Here is an 18,357-nt window from a genome sequence, read left to right on the forward strand (position 1 = left end):
GGATGATAGCATGTATTTTGATTATAATGATGGTTTTATGGATATTCTCTAAATACCTATCTGCCTACCTACCAATTTCAAAACTGATAAACATGAATACTTTAAATTGGTTATTTACTGTGCTTCAATTATACTTCAGTTAAATTAAAAAAAAAAAACAGGAATGACGTAGAATAGAATTGACTATAGGATCTGTGCTCTCATTATACTGTGTTTGAAAAAACACCCAACTCCTTAGTACATACTTTTCCCATTTGTAATAAGAAAGGGTTTGTTTAACAGAGATCCACAAATGTAGATTTATAAGAGAAAACTAGAGTTAAACATAGTTTCTTATTTCACTGCAATTAAAAAAATGGCCATCCATCCTATTTATCTCTAAAAAAGTTTTAAATATATTTAGCCTTGTTGTAAAAACCTAAACACTGGACATTTTCTTTTTCTTTTTTTTTATTGGTTAAAGGGACATTTTCTTGATACATTAACAGATTCATGAAAATCTATCCCTCAGCAAACCTAGATCTTGTAGAACACCTAAATTCTGGGTTGACCTTAGAGATTATCTATTAGATCTGTTCAGTTCAATGGAGTGCCCAAATTAATTTATTAAGTAGATTAGAGATTCTACACAAAATATATTTTGGGGCTTAATTCTAAATGTTTACATCCATCAAACAGCCTTTTATTTATTTTTAAGGGAATGAGGGATAAAACTTTGCATTCCCATCTTCTAAAAATATGCTATCAAATATATTGGTATGTACTATATCATTTATTTAAAAGTCATTTGATTTGTTTGGACATAGTGGCAGACAGTAATCTATCATAGTCTCTTGTTCTTTAAAAAAATTTACTCTTCAGATCATATCCAATGACCTAAATCTGCCAAGTGAATTTCTTACATTTGGTTTCGGGTAAAATATCTATGAAACTTTAAGTTTTTATTCATGAGGTTTTGTTTGTTTGTTTAAGTACACGAACAGCTGTTTAATAGAATTTCAGGTTCTGAGAACAAAAAGAGACTTTGTAGGTGACTTAACTGTAACTACTCATTTTAGAATGAAGATGCTAAGGTTTAGGTTATATTTCTTAAATAGGAGTGCACATCAAGTTTGGAAGACCTAAGGTTTGAACAAAGATTTTCACTCTTACTTCCACCTTTTAGTGAATGAAAGATCAGTTTTCTTTCACATCACTTGGCACACAGTAGATGCTCAATAATATCCACTGAGTAAGCCAGGCATAGTGGCGCACATCTATAGTCCCAGCTACTCGGAGCGTGAGGTGGCAAAATAGCAAGTTTGAGGTGAGCCTGGGCAATTTAGTGAGACCCTCAAAATATAAAAATAAAAAGGGTTGAGGATGTAGCTCAATGGCAAAATGCTTCTGGCTTGAATCCCTAGTTAAAAAAAAAAAAAGAAAAGAAAGAAGAGGAAGAAAAAAAAATCCATTGACTAAATGTATGGGTCATTGTGGCAAAATACTTTGAACATCACAACCTATCCTTATAAAATTATATACACAAAAGGAGGAGAGCCAAACAGGATCAAGAGGTTCCAGTTTGAGCTCAAGACTTGTGACTTTTGACCAATGAACACTTATATGAGTCTTTATTTCTTTATCTCCTAAGATGAAGTTGGCCTTGTATTCTCCAAAATTTCTTCATTTTATAAGTGTATTCTATTGAAAGTTAGAGATTGACTGTATTTTTATTTATTATGTTAATTGGCAAACAGGGTTAGTGACCAATGGGAACTTTGTGGTCTGTGATTATTTGGCTTATATTTTGCTTTCATATTTTGACCAAATGACACGGAGATTCAACTCAGGGACATGTACTGTCAATGACTGAGGAAATATTTGTGTCAAAATGCTAAGACCATTTTAATATAAAGTCATGTATCTAATATTACAGAATCACTATTAATTTGTTTTAAAATGTGGGCCTAGCAAAGTTAGTCTTCCCTATATTTCTAACTCTATTCTGGAATTTTCCTGATTTCAAGGTAAGACTTTTAATATTTGTGACATTTATGAAAGATAGAAAGTGGTTTAATAGGGGTCCTTGTGGAAAACCTGAGTGAGATAAGAGAAAACAGGGCTTCTAAGACAAAAATGCTTATCACAACAAATAAAGGATCTATCACAATGGAAGGAGAGCAGTAGTATAGGACACAGACTGTTTTAAAATTTACCCAGCTCATATAGTAACAGAAACTGCATGGTAATGGCAAAAAAACAGATAGTTAGATGAATGGTTCACAATAAAAGACATGGAGACAAACCCACTAATCATTTGATTGTTGACAAAGGTGCCAGAAACATATATTGGAGAAAAAACAGTCTTTTAACAAACACTATTGGGGAAACTCATTATCCATGTGTAGAAGAATGGGAGTAGACCTTTATCTCTCACCCTGCTTGAAAATCAAGTCAAAATGAAGTGAAGATCTAGGAATGTGACCAGGAACTATGCAACCCCTAGAAGAAAACATAGGGTTGAAACTTCAACAGCAGTCAATGACTTTCTCAGTAGGATCCCTAAAGTTCAGGAAATAATGGCAAGAGTTAATAAATGGGATGGCATCAAATCAAAAAACTTCTTCACAGCAAAGGAAACAATTAGAAATGTGAAGAGAACCTACAGGATGGGAGAAAAATCTTTGTTAGCTACTCTCTGACAGGATCAATATCCAAAATATCTAGAAGCTCAAAAAAATTTACACCCCCCCATAACTCAATTAATAAGTGGGTAAATGAATAAAACAGACACTTCTCAAAAGAACAAATACAAGTGACCAGTAAATACATGAAAAAAAATGCTCAACATCATTAGCAATTAGGGAAATTCAAATCAAAACTACACTGAGATTTCATCTCACACCATTCAGAATGGCAGTCATCAAAAATAACAAATAATAATAAATATTGGAGAGGATGTGGAGGAAAAGGAACACATTTACACTATTGGTGGGATTGTAAATTAGTACACCCACTATGGAAATCAGTAAGTAGATTTCTCAAAAGATTAGGATGGAACTTCCTTGTGATTCAGCTATCCTACTCCTTGTTGTTTATCCTAAAGAATTAAAGTCATTGGGATACATGCATATCTATATTTATAGCATTGCTATTCATAATAACCAAACTATGGAACAAGTTTAGGAGTCCAACAACAGATCAATAGATAAAATGTGATATCTCTCTCTCTCTCTCTCTCTCTCTCTCTCTATATATATATATATATATATATATATATATATATATATATATATATATATATATTATATATGAGGTTTTTTCAACCATAAAGAAAAATGAAATTATGTCATTTGCAGAAAAATGAATGAAACTTGAGACCATCTTATTTTGTTAAACAAAATAAGCCAAACTCAGAAGGTCGACAGTCATATGTTTTCTCTCCTATGTGGAAATTAGCATAAAAGAAAATAAAGGCATGGGGATCTCATGAAAATCAAAGAGAGACCAATAGGAAAAAAGACCAGGGTGAGGGAGGAGGGGAGATAAAGAAGAAATACTGGGGAATAATATTGGCCAAATTGTATTGTTATATTGTGTGCATGCATGAATATATAATAGCAAATCTCACTATTATGTACAACTATAATGCAGCAGTAAAAAAAAAAACATGGAAAATAATGTACCCAGCTCATTCCTATGGATGCTTTTGACCCTGGAAAGGAAATGGTAATACTGTGCTAAAGTTGGAAGAACTTTATCCTTTTTTAAAAAATATATTTTTAGTAGTAGATGAACACAATACCTTTATTTTGTTTATTTAGCTTTATTTTATGTGGTGCTGGGGATCAAACCCAGTGCCTCAGGCATGCTAGGCATGCACTGTACCCCTTGAGCCACAACCCCAGCCCCAAAGCATTTTATTCTTATGAGCTCAAACATTTCTGCTGTGGGATTCTTTCTGCCTTCTCAGGGAAAGAATGGAAGAGTGGAAATCATTTCTCTATAGTCAATGTTGGGCACATATCATTATTGATGACTAGAATAGAGTTTCAAGTGGTAGTTACGCTAGGATCTTGAAGACAGGTAAGATGTCATTCTACGCACTAGAAGTTGAAGAGAAAGATACTCCAAAGGATGCCAAAGTCCATTACCAACTATTGAGTTCTGTACCAAGCAGAATTAGCCAAGAAGAATTTTTAAGAGACAGAACATATGGATAGCAGAAACACAGGAGACTGCAAATTCTATGTGAAATTTCCCTATCCACTTTGGAATACCTAAGAGACACCAGAGAGGTCAGAAAATTTGCCATTTGTTAGCTGGATACTATTAGTCTAGTGGCATTTGGAAAAATCAGTAAGTGTCCATACTTAGGATCCAGAAGCAAGAGGTAACTAGGTAACTAGTTTCTGCTTTTCATTTGAATTAACCTGTGTTTTATAAATTAATGTTTAAAATGCTACTAATATTGTTGATAAGATTATCATTCATATGGAAAAAAGCTATTGTTAAGCAAAATTGGAAGATATATTTTTTCATATTATAGATATGATTAAATTATTTGCTATTTTGTAGCTTTGGTACCCACTTGGGGCTGTTGATTACTTATATTTCATACTTTAGCTATGTAGCTCCAAGCTATCTATCTATCTATCTATCTATCTATCTATCTATCTATTTTTTAGGGGTACTGGGGATTGAACTCAGGGGCACTCAACCACTGAGCCTTTGTTGTTGTTGTTGTTGTTGCGTTTTATTTAGAGACAGGGTCTCACTGAATTGCTTAGCACCTTGCTTTTGCTGAAGCTGGCTTTGAACTTGAGATCCTCCTGCCTCTGCCTCCTGAACTGCTGGGATTACAGGTGAGCGCCACTGCACCCAGCCAAGCTACCTTCATTTGTTACATTTATTCCTGCTCTCTGTCTAGATTTTTATCATTTAGTTTATTAAGCTTCTGCCTCCTGAATGTTTTGCTAGCATCTCCCTTTGTAAAGATCAAGGGTTTTACAAAGACATTGCATCTGTACTATGGACAAATTTGCTTTGTGTTGCTGTCTTGTCACATAACCATTTAACTATATGGTCTCTTTAGGGATAAATATGGAGCTTAGAAGGAATTTAATTTATTTATTATTCATGGAGGACCTGAGAAGTCATTTCAGTATTTGTTTGTTTCTCCATAGGGCTTACCTTTTCATTTGAAAAAAAAAAAAAGATGAGTTGTAGGAAGAAGAGACAGGAAAAGGAAGGAAACCATTTGTTTTTTAATCTCCATGTGAGGATGTAAGAAGAAGCATCAAAGAATATAATTCCACATCTTAATCAAATGAACTGATTCAGCTCATGGTAGCAGAACTGCTTTGTGAAACTAATTTGAATTTTAACTTAAAAGTGAAATCAGAATTTTTTAGGGGTTACTAAATGGTCCTAACATTATTATTTGTAGTTTAGTATTAGTATGGTAGCTAGATTTGACAAATGTTTATTGAAGGCCTTCTCTATGCCAGAGTCTTCAGATGTGATAGGTAAATAAAACTGTAGAACGCTCCTGGAGGTATTTATTATTTAGTCTTACTTTACGGATGAAGGTGAAAATTCAGTATGACGAATAAATGGAAGAATTGGAATTAGAGCTCAGGCCTACCCATTATTATTCCATTGTGTTCCAGAATAGTACTTCCTTGTCTTAGTCTGTTCTGTGCTGCTATTCATAGTACTACAGACTGGGTGATTTGTAATGAACAGAAATTTGTTGGCTCATAGTTCCTAAGGCTGGGAAGTCCAGGCTGGAGAAGCTGGCATCTGAGGAAGATGTTTTTGCTGTGTCATCTCAAAGCACAATACAAAGCATGAAAAGGAAGGGAGAGGGTAGAGAAAGAAACAGAGAAACTGAGAGGCCATGTGAGCAATTGCCAATGAAAAAAAAGGGGACCAAACTTGTCCATTTACATGGACACCCACTCTCTTGATAGTAGCCTTAATCCATCCATGAGGGCAGAGGCCTCGTGGCCTAACCACCTCTCAGTAGGCCCCACCTCTCACCCCCCAGTGAACACTGTTCTCTGGGGAGAAAGCTTTCACCACAAAACTTTTTGGGGATACATTCAAACCCAAATTGTAATGTATGTATAGATCTCCTAGGGGTCTTGTTAAACTGTACAGCAGGCCTTGGAGAGAGTCAGAGATTCTGCTTTTCTAACAGCTCCCAGGAAAACAGTTGCCTCTGGTTCATGAACTGCACTGTGAGTTGCAAGGCCTTAAACAACCCTTCTGACTTGGAGAAATAAGAGGAGACTTCTTTAATGTCAAGTGGAGAAGATAGTTCACACACACACACACATACACATGCGCGCACACACACACACACACACATGTTCTGGTCTGATCCAGCAAATACAAGTTTGAGGATATAGAGTAAATATGGCCCAGAAATAAAATAAAAACAAATAAAATAAGGGCATGCTGTCCATTGACAACTACAAAAAATAAGTAAAGAGAAAGAGAGGATATCCTACTTAGGGTTAAAATTATTATCCTTTTCTTTGCTTTTTTTTTTTAAAGATATTGAAGGAGTACTGAGGACAGTCAAGAAGCTATTATGAGCCATTGAATACTAATGTCCTTTGAGATGATCAAGTGTATGAGGGTTTGAGGGAAGTTATGTGTTATCAACCTTCACATTCATTTTTTGGTTTCATTTGTGAGCCTCCTGAAATGTTTATATTATGTAATATATGGCCATTCTTCTAGGATGCAAATTTAAGTTGTAATCTATGGTTGTTGTGGAGAAGAGGGTCATTTATCTGGAGGAAGAAAAACTTACAATTCAGCATTTGTAAAGATTTTAAAAATTAATTCAAATAAAGTATATCTAGCATAAAGAAAATCAATGTTAGCCAGTATTATTATTAATTATTTATGTGGCTTTGTTGTTTTCTACTTTGTACCGTGCTTATAGTGATTCTTGTAAAGTTATTTTTCAGTATAATTTGTGGGGGGAAGTTATTTGCTGCTATGGTAGTCCAGAATTGGCAACTATCTAGGAAACTAATACTTATCTCTTGTGGATGTCAAAGAGTTGCATTATTTGTCACTGGGATCTCAAGGAGGGTTGACAATTTCAACCTAGGACATAACAACATCAACTTGGTATGATTACTGTGCCATGCTCTTATGATTGAATATGATTATATGTATCCCCCAAGGGCTCATGTGCTGGAATTGGTCCTCAGTGAGGAACCTTTAAGAGATAGGGACTAGTAGGAGGTGATTAGGGCACTGGACACTGCTCTTGGCAGGGACTAATGTAGTTCTTATAAGTTTCCAGTTAGCTCTTGCAAGAGTGAACTGTTCTAAAGCCAGGCCACTGCATATGCTTGCCCCTTTCTCATAGGGTTGATTCCCTTTCTGCTCCTCTGCCATATTGTGACTCAGCCAAAGAGCTCCTCATCAGAATTCAAACACATGAAGCTGCCTGATCTTGTGACTTTCAACCTCCAAATGTGAGTTAAATAAACCTCTTTTAAAAATAATGTATCCACTCTCAGGGATTTTTATTGTAGCACTAGAAAATGGACTAATACACATGCCTAACCCTATTTTTTAGAGTAAGATACTGAAATCAAAGTTAAATTTATTAGCATATTCTAAGAATGAGGGTGATGGAAATGGATTTTAGTCTCTCTGAATGGTCTCACTGTGAACTTATTCTTTTTGGCCTAGTGATTTACCTTTTATACTTTTCAGAGGGGAAAGGCATAGGGCTCAAGGCTGCCTTCACAAGTTACTTTGGGGATAACTGGAAGTTTTGGGAGCATTTTGAGATTCATACCATTTGGCAAAGTCACCTTCCATCCTTCTTTATCATTATCATCTGTAAATGTTAAAACTCATGACTGACTGATGATAATTTCATTCTTAATTGGTTACTGATTTTCCCATAAAATGCATTTTTGTGTAACATAATTTTAGGTCAATATTAACATGAAAGACACACTTTTTGTTCTAATAAATATAGAATAAGAGAAAAAATTATCTTGCTACAGGCAGTCCAAAATATTTACTTGACTAAGGAATATAGGAAATGAAGAACACTTAGGGCTTATTAAATTGTAACATTTTATAATTAATTGAAAACTAATAAATGAAGCATAAATGCCAGACCTGATTTTTTTTTTTTTGCTAAGGATGCAGTTTTAAAAAAATCAAATGGAAAATGCTTATAGAAAATTATCTTAAAAACAAAGAAAATTATCTTGAGAACTTATTCTTTTTAGCCTAGTGATTTACCTTTTGTACTTTTAAGGAATGGGATGTATTCAAATGGGATTTATTGTTTCCTAAATAGATCCTTACCACCCTCTAATATATTTGTCTGTCTTACTTTTTCTTCATCCTGATGGCAGACAAAGTGAAAAGCAGCAAGGAATTTGGAGCCAAATTTTGGGGATTTTGAGTCTTTCTTTAAAAATCACCTCCCCATCAAAATCTCCAATTTTTCCTAAACAGAGTTCTTCATGATTACAGTCAGTCCTCCTGGAGCTGCGGTGTTCTTTGTCCCATGGCCTGCGTTTCCCCCTGTGCACAACCCAAGCCACTGTACCAGAACTGGGGGGTAGAAGCTTGCTTTTCCTTAATGACACTCCCACTCTTCAGATGGATCCAGGGGGAGGTGTGGCAGCCCTGGTGTTCTGTTGTTGTCCTTCCTGTGTGGAATTTCTGCAATGTGAACAAGCTGGGGTGAGGAGAATATAGGGCCTTCCTGAAGGAAGGAGGTCCTTGTACTCTCTGCCACAGAGAAATAGAGCTGAAATAGAGCTTCTGCAACACAGAGCTGGGGAGGGGTGAGGTGAGAAATGCTGCCAGCCTGTTCCTCCTGGGGCTACCTGTAACTAGGCATTAGGGGAAGATGAAACTTCTGTCTTTTTGGCTGTACCTGCCTGGAGCAGAGGGCTTGGGGTGGAGCTTCTATAATACAGAGCTGGGCTGGAGGGCAAAGGAGCAAGTCATGACTCAAAGGTACAGCCTTTTGCCTATCAGATATTCTTTAATGAATGTTACACCATTTGATGTATGTTCTTAAAACAAGTGAAATAATCTGTGCCCAGATTGCTAACCCACATCAATTCACTGAGATAATAAATGTATGTTGGTTAAGCTGTTATATTTGTGGTAGTGTTTAAAGAACAAGTAAGTAATAGATAACTGATATACTGTTTTTAAAACATATTGCTTCGTTTCTTCCTTTAAATGAGAGACTTTAAATTGCTATTTTGATTTTTATATTTTTCACCAGTTAATATCCCCCCGCACCCCACCCCGTCTCTTAGGGAAAGGGTCTGCTGAGCTCCTGACTCCAGTTTTCTAGAAGTGCAATCTTGAGCCTTTTCTAGAGTTATACAAACTTCTAGAGCTTCATGTTTCTCATCTGTAAAATGCAGTTTGTCATGAGCATTTATGTCTAAGAATTACCCAATGCATAGAAGTCCTTGAATTGATATTAGCTCTCTTATTATGATTTTGATTTAGCCTTAATGTGCCTTCCTTCAAAGTTTCTTGTTGATCATCATATATTTTATGACTTTTTTACTCTATTTTATTAAAAGCCTTCTGAATATATTTTGTGTTAGTCAGCTTTCATCACTGTGACAAAAAGACCTGACAAGAACAACTTAGAGGAGGAAAAGTTTATTTTGGGCTCACAGTTTTAGAGGTTCAGTTCATGGTTGGCTGACTCCATTGCTCTATGCATGGGGTAAGGCAGAATATCACAGCAGGAGGGCATGCAGAGAAGAGCTGCTCCTCTCATGGCATCCAGGAGAGAGAGGGAGGGAGGGAGGGAGGGAGGGAGAGAGAGAGAGAGAAGGGAAGAGAATGTGAGCATGAGGAGCCAGGGACAAAATATAATCCCCAAGGGCATGACAGTGATCTACTGTCACTCATCATACCTTACCTGCTTACATTTACAACTGAGTAGACCTTTAAAATTACTATTGCATCAAATGTATCAATCCACTGATGAGGGTACAGCTCTCATAATCAAATCATTTCACCTCTGAACACTTCTGCATTGTCTACCACATGAGTTTTTCAGAGTACCTAATATCCAAACCATAACAATTTTATCTACAAAAACTTCAGGTTACTCAGCAATTAAATAAGATGCTTCACCCATCAGTCAGTGATCTGTTGTTTATTTCATCTTAATTCAACAACAATTTTTTTTGTACCTATTTTTGCCAGGCATGTGTAAAGCTATCTTTAGAATCTAACAGGCTCTCTTCTTCACTGTCTCTGATGAAACAAGCTGCCATGTTGTGAGCTGCCCTAGAAAGGCTGATATGGGAAGGAACTGGGGGCAACCTCTGCTAGCAGCCAGAAGGAAACTGAGGGTCTCAGTCTGAGAACTGCAAGTAACTGAATTCTTTTAATCACCGTGTGTGGCTCAAAGTGGATCCTTTCCCAGTCAAGCCTCAGAAGAGACTCTCAGCCCTGGCCAGAACTTTGTAACCTTCTAAACAGATTGCAGTCCTTAAGCAGAAGACCCAGAAAGATAATCTGTGCCCAGATTGCTAATTCTCAGAAGTTTACTGAGATAATAAATGTGTGTTGTTTTAAGCTACAAAAATGGTGGTAATTTGTAGAGGACTAATAGATAACTAGTGTACAACTGATATACTGTTCTTTGAAATATTCATTGATTTCTACCCACTCCTTCACTTCTATTTTAGGGTTTCTCAACCTTGATACTATTGAAATTTTTTGCTCAGGTGATTCTTTGTTGTGGATGGTTGTCCTGTGCATTTAGGATATTTAGCAGTTCCCTGTCCTCTGCCCTCTGTATATAAATAGCACCCTCTTAGTTGTGAAAACCCCAAATATCTCTAGACATTGCCAAATGTTCTCTGGGGAGAACAACTCTGTCATTGAGAACCATTGTGTTACCCCTCATTTTTACTTGATGATCTGCTCTGACACTGATCAAATGCCATGTCCCCTGACACCTTGACTGAGGAAGATTACATAGGCCCATTATTTTTGCTAGAGACTTCTCCAGATTCTTTCTGTCCCTACCTTCATGAGGTAGATTGTACATAGTATAAAATTTTAGCATGACCTCATTATTTTCATTATTATTTTTTATTATGTACCAGTCTATGGGGTATATAAAGACTTCTTATTCCTCAAGGTTTACTGCATATTGATTTAAAATCATGAAGCATGACTTCAAACAATCAAATTTATGTAGTCATAGTTTTAAGTAGAAAAGGGGAAAACAAATTAGATAAAACTTTTCATGAAAATAATCAAACTTAATTCCTTCTTCTCTCTCTCTCTCTCTCTCTCTCTCTCATTTACTAACAACTCTGCCTGTGAACTCTATAATACATTTTGGTTTTGACAACAAAGCAGTAACATAACTCAATTCATACATAATTTATTTTGTTTTTGAACTGTGCCTTCCTAGCAAATTTTAATGCATAATTAAGCAAAAATTTTATTTGGTCTTTTAATTCACTTTTGGCTATCATCTACTTTGTTTCTGACTGGTATTCATGAATGCTTTAGTAAAACAGTAATGAGACATCAGAGTCACCTTCTTAAATTAAAATAAAAACACACAAAAAATATCTGATGGGGGAGAGGGTGTGGTGATCTTGATTTTCAGAAATGTTTGCTTTTCTGATTGCCTGAGCAGTGTTTTGAGGGTCACATTTGTGATCTCCCAAATATATTGCATGATTTCATACTGAGACTTTCCAGGCATGTCAAATGATAGGATGGTAGGCTGATAGTCAGTGTTAACGGTTTCCCATAGACATGTTTGATGGAAATGAAACTAGTCACTATGTGTACTAAGAAAGAAATGAATGTCACCCTCATTTCCTGTTAACTCAGAAAATGAAATAGATAAAAGCTTTCTCTTGTTCTACTTCATAGCTTAAAAACAACATAATTTGAGAAGAATGTGTTCTTTTAATTTGGCTGTTTGTAGAATTTAATGCACTTGAAGCTTAGCTTTGATTGCTTAATAAGCTGGACTCATATGTTGGTATGTTTTTGTTAATTTTTTTAAATATAATCACAACTTATTGTCTGTAGAGCTGCAAATTCATGGAGAGCTATGTACTGATACATTGTATCAGGACTCTCGACTGCAAGCTCCAGAAAATGAAAATCAAAACTGGCATATGCAGAGTAGGAAATATAATACCTCATATAATTAAATAGTGCAGGAAATGTGGCTGGCTTTCAGGTCCCTTTTAGTCTAAGGACTTAAATGATGTTTCTCTCCATTCATTGGTTTTGTCTTCCATTGTTTTCTACTATCCTTAGTGGCTTAAGAACATGGCAGTTGCTGTGGGAATTATGTGGCTGGAGTAAGGGAAGGAGCATATATTAGTTAGCTTTTTATTGCTGTGACAAATGCCTGAGAAAAACAATGCAGAGGAGGAAAGGCTCATGGTTTCAGAGGTAATAGTACATGGTTGGCTGGCTGTATTGCTTTGAGTCTGAGAAAAGTACTGAGGACAAGATATATCCTTCAAGGACATATCCCTGGTGACCTGTTTCTTCTAAGTAGGCCCTACCTTCTGCAGTATATACCACCTATCAATAGGGGGGAGTGGGGAGAGGAGAGGGAGATTAGTCTTCCGTAGTCTAATCATTTCACCTTACATTGTCTCACACATAAGATTTTGGGAAGCACGTCATATCTAAACCATAAAAATCAGATACCAAAAAAATTCCTTTGGTGCAATATGTATGAACAAAAATGCTTGGTAAGTTCACAGAATGTGCCTCTCAATGCTATTTTTCCAATGTGCATTATTAAGAACTTTTTCTTCCAGAATTACTAAGGGATAAATGTTATTCATTCTGCTTTGAAGTAGAAGTGATTTCTATTATTCAAGTATTATTTACTGCTAAAATAATATAGTTTTTCAGTGTCCATATTTCATACTTAAGGCAATATATAGCAGCTTAAAAGGATTGAGGTGTTTCTTCCCCCCAATTTTGGCTTTAGCAAAAATTAATCCATTGATGCCATTAAGTTGTTAATGGCATCAATGGATTAATGCATTGATGAGGTCAGAGTCTCCATGATTAAATCACTTTCATATGAGCCTTTGAGGGATATTCTAGATTCAAATTATAACAAAGCAGTTCTTGGAAGAAGAGCGAGGGCTTGGGGAAAATAGATCTCTGGTGAGAAGAAAAGGTAAAGATTTTGGGGACTGACTAAAAATTGATATATACTCCAGAAGCCAAATTTATTCATGTGACCTAGTAAAAAGGTTAGCTTTGATTGCTTAATAAGCTGAACTTGTATGTTGGTACTGTTTGGTGTTTTAGTTAATCTTTTAAAATATAATCACAACTTATTGTCTGTAGAGCTGTAAGTTCATGGAGAGCTATGTACTGATAACGTTGTATTCAGGACTCTTGATTGCAAGCTCCAGAAAATGAAAATCAACACTGGCATATGCAGAGTAGGAAATTTAATACCTCATATAATTAAATAGTCCAGGAAATGTCTAGTAAAAAGTTTTTCAATCAAAAGAAAAGGAATTTGAATTTGCAATTTTAATTGAATCAAATTTTTACAATTTCTTTTTTATTGATACATAATATTTGAACATTTTTTGTTGCTTAAATGACTTTACTGGTGGTGATAAATCATTAAATATTACGTGGATGTAGACAAAGGGAAGAAACATTGAGGAAGTCAGGTGTGTTGGTGGAATTGATCTACTAAAGGCTCTGCTCAACAAATATTCCAAATCCAGGTTTTCATATTTCTCCATTGATTTGATTCCTCGTGGGTCACTTTCCAGTCAAAGGATTCTGGAGATCAAATAAGAAAGAATTCTTTCAGATACCAACCAAAAGTTCTTAGTCTTTCTCTCACCCAAGAAATCTGGTAAAAATGAAACTTATTTTTCTGATTGTTCTAGAGGACAGAAAAATGTCTTTCTCATCACGTTGCCTTGAGTCTTTATGCTGTTCCTCTTCTCCAGGTATTCATTCTTCAAGGATTTTCTCATCTTTCAATCAAGAGCACGGCAATGGCCAAAACATTTTGAAATGGTGTAATCTGAGGAACATTCCTTAAGCAAATTAATCAAGATGTTGCATCTTCAGTGTACAAATGTGGAGATAGGTCAGGATGCATCTACAGGAGGTGAAGGATCACAGCAGCACAACAGTCATCCCTTGAGGGATGTAGGGGGCTCGGGGAGCTTCACATCCTTTGTGTCCTCCATGTGGGCCATATTTGTACATCTTTATGGGGTAAATTATTATGGCAATACAGTACATATAAACAATGTATAATAAATCAAATCAGGGTAATAAGCATTTCCATCTCTTCAACTATTAATCATTTTTTTTTGGTGTTGGGAATTTTCTACTCTTCTAGTCACCTTGAAATAGTTCATAGATTGTTTTGACTAGTAGTTACTCTACTGTGCTAAAGAACCAGAAATAATTCCACCACTATTTGGTTTTGGTTGCTCTTCTGAATCAGATTGAAATTGCTCAATTCATGCTTCTCAGTATTAGGAATATAGAAAGCAAAAAGACTATTTCACTGGGCATCCTTGTTCTTGGATAACTATTGAATGGACCCCACCTATGTTTACTTCCACAACACCAACTTATATTTGCTCTATTTCCAATTCTAAAAAGTATCTGAATGAACACATTGTATATAGTCTTAAATATAGTCGTGTTCTATTTAAGATTTTGCATATTTTGGATATGCTTCACTATGTGCATTTTAAAAATTATTTGTTCTAATTAGTTATACTTGACAGAAGAATGTCAAGTATTTGACTCATTGGACACAAATGGAGCACAAATTTTTACTTCTCTAGTTGTACAAGAAGCAGAGTCACACCATTCGTGTCATCATACATGTACTTAGGGTAATGATGTCTGTTTCATTTCACCATATTTCCTACCTGCAGGCCCCTTCACTTCCACTCCCTCCCCTTTGCCTAAATAAAATTTCTCCATTCTTCCCATGCACCCCTACCCCATTATGGATCAGCATCCACTTACCAGAGAAAACATTTGGCTTTTAGTTTTTTGGGATTGGCTTACTTCACTTAGCATGATAGTTTCCAACTCCATCCATTTACCTGCAAATGCCATAATTTCATTCCTCTTTAAGGATTAGTAGTATTCCATAGTGTGTGTGTGTGTATATATATATCAGTTTCTTTATTCATTTATCCACTGAGGGGCATCTAGCTTGGTTCCACAGTTTAGCTATTCTGAATTGAGCTACTATCAACATGGATGTGGCTACATCACTGTAGTATGCTGATTTTAAATCCTTTGAGTAATGACCTAGGAATGGGATAGTTGGGTCAAATGGTGGTTCCATTCCAAGTTTTCTAAGGAATCTCCATACTGCTTTCTAGAGTGGTTGCTCCAATTTGCCATCCCACCTGCAATATATGAGTGTACTTCCCCCCCACGTTCTCACCAACACTTATTGTTACTTGTATTCTTGATAACTACCATTCTGACTGGAGTGAGACAAAATCTCAGAGTAATTTTGATTTGTATTTCTCTAATTGCTAGAGATGAACCTTTTTTCATATATTTGTTGATCAATTGTATATCTTCTATGAAGTGTCTGCTCAGTTCCATAGAACATCTATTGATTGGGTTATTTGTTTTTTTAGTGTTAAGTTTTTGAGTTCTATATATATCTTGCAAATTAGTGCTTTACCTGATGTGTGTGTGTGGTAAACATTTTTTTCCATTCTGTAGCCTCTCTCATCATGTTCTTGATTGTTTCCTTTGCTGAGAAGAAACATTTTAGTTTGAATTATCCAATTTATTGATTCTTATTTTTATTTCTTGCACATTAGGAGTCTTCTTAAGAAAGTCAGTTTCTAAGCCAACATGTTGAAAATTTGGGCCTACTCTTTCTTCTGTTAGATGCAGGGTCTCTGGTTTAATTTCTGGGTCCTTGATCCACTTTGAGTTTGTGCATGGTAAAAGATAAGGATTTTGGGCTGGGGATGTGGCTCAAGCGGTAGCGCGCTTGCCTGGCATGCGTGCGGCCCGGGTTCAATCTTCAGCACCACATACAAACAAAGATGTTGTGTCCGCCGAAAACTAAAGAAAAATAAATAAATATTAAAATTCTCTCTCTCTCTCTCTTTCTCTTTAAAAAAAGATAAGGATTTAATTTCATTTTTCTGCATATAGATTTCCAGTTTTCCCAGCATCATTTGTTGAAGACACTATCTTTTCTCCAGTGTATGTTTTTGGTGCCTTTGTCTAGTATGAGATAACTGTATTTATGTGGGTTTGTCTCTGTGTCTTCTATCCGTACCATTGGTCTTCATGTCTATTTTGGTGTCAATACCATGCTGGTTTTGTTACCATTGCTCTGTAGTATAGTTTAAGATGTGGTATTGTGATGCCCCTTGCTTCACTTTTCTTGTTAAGGATTGCTTTGGCTATTCTGAGTCTATTATTTTTCCAAATGAACTTCATGATTGATTTCTTTTTCTATTTCTATGAGGAATGTTGTTGGGATTTTAATTGTAATTGGATTAAATTTGTATAATGCTTTTGGTAGTATGGCCATTTTGACAATATTAATTCTGCCTATCCAAGAACAAGGGAGATCTTTCCATCTTCTTAGGTCTTCTTCAGTTTCTTTCTTTAGCGTTCTGTAGTTTTCATGTAGAGGTCTTTCACCTTTTTGATAGATTGATTTCCAAGTGTTTTGTTTTTATTTATTTATTTTTTGAGGCTATTGTAAATGGGGTAATTTTCCTAATTTCTCTTTCAGAGGATTCATCACTGACGTATAGAAATGCATTTGATTTATAGGTGTTGATTTTATATCCTGTCACTTTGCTGAATTCCTTTATTAGTGCTAGAAGTTTGCTGGTGGAATTTTTTGGATCCTCTAAATATAGAACCATGTTGTAGGCAAATAGTGATAGTTCTTCTTTTTCTCTGCATATCCCTTTAATTTTTCTTTGGTCAGTTTAATTGCTATGGATAGGACTATGTTGAATAGAAGTGGTAAAAGAGGGCATCCCTATCTTGTTCCAATTCTTAGAGGGAATGTTTTCAATTTTTCTCCGTTTAGAATGATCCTGGCCTTGGGTTTAGCATAGATAGCTTTTACAATGTTGAGATATATTGCTACTATCCCTAGCTTTTCCAGGGGTTTGAACAGGAGTGGGTGCTAGATTTTGTTAAATACTTTCTCTGCATCTCTTTAGGAGATCATGATTCTTATCTTTAAGTCTATTGATATGGTGAGTTACATTTATTGATTTCTGTATGTCGAACTTGATTGTGTTGCACCATCTTTTTAATATGTTTTATATGCAACTTGTCAGAATTTTGTTGATAATTTTTACATCTATATTCATCAGGGATATTGGTCTGAAGTTTTCTTTCCTTGATGTGCCTTTGCCTGGTTTTGTTATCAGGGTGATACTAGCTTCATAGAATGAGTTTGGAATGACTCCCTTCTTTTCTATTTCATGGAATAATTTGAAAAGTATTGATGTTAATTCTTCTTTAAAGGGCTTCAAGAACTCAGCTAAGAATTTCTCTGGTCCTGGGCTTTTCTTAGTTGCTAGGTTTTTTATTGTGTCTTCAATTACATTGCTTAAAATCAATCTGTTTAAATTGTTTATGTTCTGATTCAGTTTGGTTAGGTCATATGTCTCTAGAAGTTTGTCAATATCTTTGAGATTTTCTATTTTACTGGAGTATAAATTTTCAAAATAGTTTTATTATCATCTGTAATTTCAATACTGTCCATCATGATATTTCCTTTTTTTAATCACAAATTTTAGTAATTTTGAGTTTCCTCTCTACTTCTCTTCATTAGTTGCCTAAGGGTTTATCAATTTTATTTATTTTTTCAAGGAACCATCTTTTCATTTTTTGAATTGTTTCTTTTTTTGTTTCAATTTTATTGATTTCAGCTCTGATTTTAATTATTTCCTGTCTGCTACTTCTTTTTTTTAAGGATGGAAATGGTTTATTAATTATTATAGTAAAAAATACATCATATATGTGTGTAAATGTGGGTATGTGTGTGTATACACACACACACACACACACACACACACACACACATATATATGCATAAATCAAGAAGCAGGAGGGTGTAAATCCTGGAATCACTAGCATTTATACCTGAGTGGTAACATTAAGGCTGCATTCATTCTCCTTTCTTCTTATACTTTTTATGTATAATAGGTAAAGATTAATAAAGTTGGCTTCCTCTGTAAATCAAGGCACCATCATTAGCTCCATCATAACCAGGACAGGGGCCAGGGTGGGGCTAAAGATTCCCCTCTCAGAAACCATGAAGAG

At 35.4% G+C, this 18,357-nt stretch overlaps 1 long non-coding RNA gene across 1 annotated transcript in view; it reads left to right on the plus strand.

The window, feature by feature from the left end:
- Window positions 1–18,357, plus strand: part of LOC125620052 — a 121,484-nt gene that overhangs the window by 56,907 nt on the left and 46,220 nt on the right. The window lies entirely within an intron of this gene.

This window comes from Marmota marmota, unplaced genomic scaffold (genome assembly GCF_001458135.2).
Source record: "Marmota marmota marmota unplaced genomic scaffold, marMar, whole genome shotgun sequence".
Classification (NCBI taxonomy): domain Eukaryota; kingdom Metazoa; phylum Chordata; class Mammalia; order Rodentia; family Sciuridae; genus Marmota; species Marmota marmota.